Here is a 5,960-nt window from a genome sequence, read left to right as displayed (position 1 = left end):
TCTTTTGTAAGGCTGTGAGGAGAATGGACCCATAAAAATCAGTATTTTTTGTATGTACGTAGTTCTTTAATCAGTAAGTCTTCAACAACCTAACCTAAATGGCCACTTTGCTATTGCCTCAGCTTCTTAGCTAAGGAGGCTGGAGAAGAGTGAGTGGGTAAATTTCTGCTGTTTGCAGCAGTGCAGTAATAAAGTGAAGAATAAAACTTCTGTTTTCCAAATGATTCTCTGTCGTGTATGTGGGGAAAGCCAGTACCAAGCATCTGGAACCATAGCTGGTAGGGATATTTTTAGTCTGCTGTAAAGAGGGATGGTCAGTTGTCCACTGCATGCTGTTGGTTTGGCATTTGGGAACCACTAGTGGCTGTATCAATGCTGAGGCTGGATTTCAGTGTCTCTGGACAGTCTGTTTGGAGGCAGGTTCTGGGAGGAAGAATGTGGCAGGTGCATCTGGCTGTGTGCATTTGCACATGTGTGAGATGCACACAATGCCCACTGAGAACTGATGCTACCAGATACTGACTGGCCTGGGTTTGGTCAGTGCCAAGCTGGGCTCAATTCTCCCTCCCAGCCTAGGGATGAAAGATTCTTTAATGCACTTGCTGCTTCTGGGATGCTCAACTCAATCCCCAGTAGTGTTACCTGTTCAGAAGCCTTTCTCACTGAATTTCTTCCTTTGAAGACTGCAGGGTTTTTAACAGTGGACTGCAGCACCTGCTGCTTGCTGGAAATCCAGAGGCTGGCACATGAGAGCATTGCAGTGCTGAACGTGGCAGTCACAAAGCATCACATTTACCAGATTTTCACTGGGCGTAGCTGATGAAAAACAGAACCGACATGCTGTAAGGACTGTCAGCTTAAGTAAAGAAAGGTAGCTTTGAAGAAAGCCTCCAAGATAGTGTTTTCAGAATATACTTCTTAGAAAAAAAGTGGAAAATACAAAGAATGAAATTCAGCCAGAATGAGCTCACTGCAGGTGGTGCTAGTAATGATTTTTTTAAAATCAATTTTAGTTATTAACTATTTTAATAGTGGGGGGGGGTCCAGTGTCTGCCATTACAGTACCTTCTTCTGCAGCCCCAGGAAACTCACACTTTTGAGGTTCTCTGGAGCTTTCCAACAGTGTGCATTTCCCCATTCTTAGATGAGTGGTACGAGTCAGACAGAGAGGGCTTAATCTGCCCAGCCATCAAAGTAGGTCCTGGGAAGTTTCCTACGTCTTGGCAGATCCCCCTTCCACAACAGCCAGTCCTGCAGGGATTTACATCCACTGGTTTAATCCAAGTTTCACCTGAGATTCCCTGGATCTGTCCATTAGACTTGGTGTCTGCAGAGGTTGCTGTGAAACTCCCCTGACCCGAGGGTTAGGTGGGCAAGCAGACGCTTGCCCCTCACCCTCTGGAAACTGGAGAAGTCCTTGATACCTTTTAATGAAGAACAAATGTTTTAAAAAACCCTGCCTTTGCTTTTGGTGACATTTCTTGCAGTTTGCATGGACCTGTGCAGTGGCATGCAGTGCTCAGAGCCACGGGGAGTATGTGTGTTCATATTTGTTTGGTCCCATCTACATCAGCGAGCCCTTGAAATGTAGCCTAGCTGGCAGATCTGGTCAGGCTGGGAAACTTAGCTTTAGATGGTTTTTTGTTTGTTTACAAGTGATCTTGGCCACAGAGAGGGACACACAGCTGGTGGTCTGTGCACTGTTCCATGATGAGACTGAGGCTGGGCTCCGAGCCCATGAAGGCTGGAGTGGGGCTAAGCAATTCCATCTTATTCTTGGCTTAATTTGGAGGTGGATTGGACAGGCTGCCACTCTGCTGCCTTCTTCTGTGGTCTGGTATCTCAGGGCCTGGTTTGGCTTTCCTTGTGCGGGCAGCAGCATCCAGCGCCCGTCTGCCATGGCAGTGAACCTCTGCTTGCTCAGATGTCCTTCTCCTGCAGCCCAGAGAACACCTCTTGCTGTGAGCAGTAACTTGTAATACAAATACTACACAAATACAGGCATTTCTCTTCTTGCACTGGTTGTAATAGGCAGGGTGGGAGAGGTGTGTCTGATGTCGGATGTCTCAGACAGGGTTTTCCAAGTGGCTTTTGTGAGATGTTCCTGTGCCAGTGTGGTTCATGCTGGCTGAGGGGACCAGCATGAACCACATGCTGATGTGAGCATCTATCAGTACAGTTCAAGGAGAGCTGGAGATTTGTAATGATACTGATGTGCTGTGTACCAGGCTGGAACTTCAGAAGACCCATGCTGGGGACTGGAGAGAAGGAGCAGTGCCAGCCCATCAGTACTGTGAACTGGGTGCTGTGGCAGTGCTTCCCTGCAGCAACATCATGATAAAGGATGGTGGAGGAGGAGGCTGACGAAAGCCATGACCTTCCAGGCAGGATCTATTTCCCAAACACGGGTTAAACAATAGCAGACTGCTACAGGTGTGGGCATGGAGGAACCTGTTAAATTAAAGCCAAAGTGTAACTAGAGAGATGTTTGCTTTGGAAGATAACGTGTACCTGTTCTGCACACCAAGGGTGAGGGAACTCTCTGAGACGTGTTTTACTTCATTACCACAGTAGACCTCTTGCACTGCAAGGTCACAGAGCTCCCAATTCTCCCCTCCCACATCCCCTTCCCTTTTAAGACCAGGGGTCCCTCTCAGCTTTACCAGTGCCTCCAATCTGACAACCCAGAAGCATCCTAAATGGTGGGAGTTGCTCCTTTTCTTGTCTCATTTGGGGAGCTTCCTGACCACACTGCCTGGACTGATGCTGTTATTAAGATGCACAACTCTCTGGTACCTGCAGCCTGGTCAGTGGCTGGAGATGAGGGAAAGGCTCTCAGGAAGGCACCCTTTGGTGGGGCTGTTATAATGAGCCAGTTTTGTTATCTGCCTTGCTGGTGGTCCCAGTGGGGCTGCAGGGAAGTCTGCTGCTGTATCTTCTTAAACGGCATCAAATGATGGCAGTTAAGATCCTACCAGGAGAAAATGAGTTCTTAGGGCAGCATTTCTTGTCCTGTGTACAATGCTTTATTAAATCAACTTTATACAAGAATCACCCTACACATCCCTCTCTGGAGAGGCCGATCTAACTTAACTGTGGGATAAAATTTTGCAGCCCTATTTTTGTTACACAGGTGACTTGCATAAAAAAATCTTTACATGCATTAATGTTATCTGAGTTTTGGCAAGCCTTGAAAGCAGGCCGTCACTAAATCCTCTATCTTAATGCTGCACTCATCCCAGTGTTAAGTATGTAACTCTCTTGCTTTGCTTACTTTCCACATTAGGGACAATGAACTTCCTCTCCCACACACCCCTTGCAAATGTACAGGTGCTGTGAGACAAACCCCTGGTGCTGTCACCATCCAAGCGATGTCTTCTGCCTCTGTGCGTACCTGCAGCGTGGCAGCTCCAGCTGGGCAGCAGCACTGCCAGCCTGCAGGATGGAGTCTTGCATACTTTCAGCTACTTCTCCATTATTTGCACATAAAATTAATAACTGACTCGAGTTCATCTACGAATACGTATTTACGGCTGCTCTTGGTAAATTTTCCCTCTCTCAGCCGCAAAGCTCTTGTTTTCTGCAATTTCCTTTCTGTATTTTCCCTTAAACCTTAATCCATTCTAACATTAATGCATTAGTTTTGAAACAGCTGGTGTATTCTCAGCCTCTTCTTCTCCCTTACCTGCTGATTATTTCTTTTTTTTTCTTCTTTCCTCACCGTCCTCTATACTTCTGCTGTTTGCAAAAACCGGCTTTTCTCCTCCCTCTCCCTCTTCACAGCTCCCACCATCTGTCTCTCTACAAATACAAAGCTTTAGGGGAAATGATTCACTAGGCTGCTAGCTCATTACTCACACTCTCCCCATCATGGTTTCTGTCCTTGTAGGATGCTCTAACTAATGTAAAGATCAATGAATCCTAGGAATTGTTATTTGATTAAATAAAAAAAAAAAAAAGAAAAAAAAAAAAAGCCCGGCAGTTAAATAGATTGAATAGATTGGACTCTGTACTTCCTAAAAAGCACAGCTCAGTTTTTCTTCCCCACTCTGCTAGCATTGTTTTGCAGAACAGGATCGTTGAAACAGAAGAATAGAAATAATCACAGAACCATGTAATGCAACCTTGTGCATCACATGATGCAGGAGTTACTTAATGAAATTCCCTGGCCCAAACCAAGCAAGTCTGTGGTAAATCTAGAGCACATATTTTCGGATGACAGCCAAAATGATGAAAGGAATTTACTACCCAGCCTCACTAATCATTTTGAACGCTTAACTGCGCTCCCTAATATGCTGCTTTGCAAGCAGCAAAACAGACACAGCCTCATTCCCTACACGTTTCTCTCCTCCAGACTTGTGCAGGCTGTGTACCCCAAAAGGCCTCCCAGCCCCCTGCCAGGGCCAGGGTGGCCAGCTGTCCACCTCTGGGAAGAGACCGGAACCCCTCCCTCCTCAGCATGTAGGTTTGGGCCTTGCTCTTTGCTCGGATAATTCTTTCCATGGAAGTCACAGGCACTTAGTATCTTTGAGCTCTCCCTATTAAATGTGGCAGAAATTGGCTAAGAGGCTCAGAAGCCATTTGAGACAGACTATTTCACAGTGTTAAAACACTTCAGATACCTTAAAAGAACAGAGGCAGCCATACTGAGTTGGCAGATAATGCCATAGCATTTCAGGAGACCGGCTCAACCAGGAGGCTGAGCTCGATGCTGTAGGGCACCCAGGTGACCCCAAATGTCGACCCACATCCCACTCCTTTTGTCTTTACTTTGTTGACCGTTTAAGATAAGATTTCTGTCATGATTTTAGGCTGTCACCACATACTAGAAAGTTACTTTCTTAATTGAAAATTTATCACATGAAAAACAGACCTCCCCTCCCCACATGCAAGTAGGTGCCAAGAAGTACCACTGCCTAAGAGAGTTTTACTGTGCCTTCTCAGGAAGCTGCTGGCATGTCAGGTATTACCCTGTTTCAGTTGTTGAGCTTCCCTTTTGAAACTGGAGTTGCAAGGAAGCACAGCAAACACCACAATCAAAATCATAGGAGTTGACAACACTGAATACACCCTTCTCTTAAATGGCTGCAATTCTTTTTGCAAAAGCCTGCTAAAGGAAAATCCAAGTTTTAATTTTTTCTTCATGAGCACCACAAAGCACGTCCTGCATCAACACACCATGCTGGCACCACCTCCATGGAAACCTAATTAAATAATTTGGATAGTGTAAGAGAAGCATCAACTTCTGGGCTATTTTTCTTTTCAGGCTATCAAACACATGTACTTTTTTATAAAGCTGTATGTGGGTCATTCTGTGACAAATATTAAAGCTGAGGAGGATCTTGGTATGACTGCTCTAAAGAATAAGGGATGCAGAATTTTAAGCCAATAGGCTCCACTGTTACCTCAGTAAGGCTAAGGCTGTTTAAAAACCAAAAAATCCTCACCAAAGTCATGCTTACGTGCTCTGTTAAAAAGTGTTCAAATTTTAGCAGACGTGATGTTGTTGAGCCATCCTTGTTGCCAGTACCCTGTGGCTCTCCATCTTTGATTATTTTATTGTTCCATACTGCATACTGCAAGTTGTAGGAGTCAATGTTCTTTCTCCTAACAATCGCTGGCTTTCCACATGCCAATTGTCCTTTGACACGCTCTGTTTTAAATAAGGGCTGAAGAGCAGTAATGAAGCTAAGGGCCTGCCATAAAAAATACTGCAGTGCTCCATGGCACTGACAGCACATATGTAGTCATGCATTCAGCTCTCCTTTTGGGGACTATTGCTGCAACATGCTGGAGGTATGAGGGACCAAGCTGTAAGGAAAGGGAACTCCAGAGGTTTCAGATCTAAAAGTCCATTAATTGAAGACAAGCGTCTTTATGCAAGACAGGCTAAGGAAAACTTGCCTTAACCAACCCATTTCTCTGTTGCTCCTAGCAATAATAAAAGTGGACACCGTATA

The sequence above is a fragment of the Aphelocoma coerulescens genome, chromosome 3 (assembly GCF_041296385.1).
Source record: "Aphelocoma coerulescens isolate FSJ_1873_10779 chromosome 3, UR_Acoe_1.0, whole genome shotgun sequence".
NCBI classification, from domain to species: Eukaryota; Metazoa; Chordata; class Aves; order Passeriformes; family Corvidae; genus Aphelocoma; species Aphelocoma coerulescens.
This window is presented reverse-complemented; position numbering follows the sequence as displayed.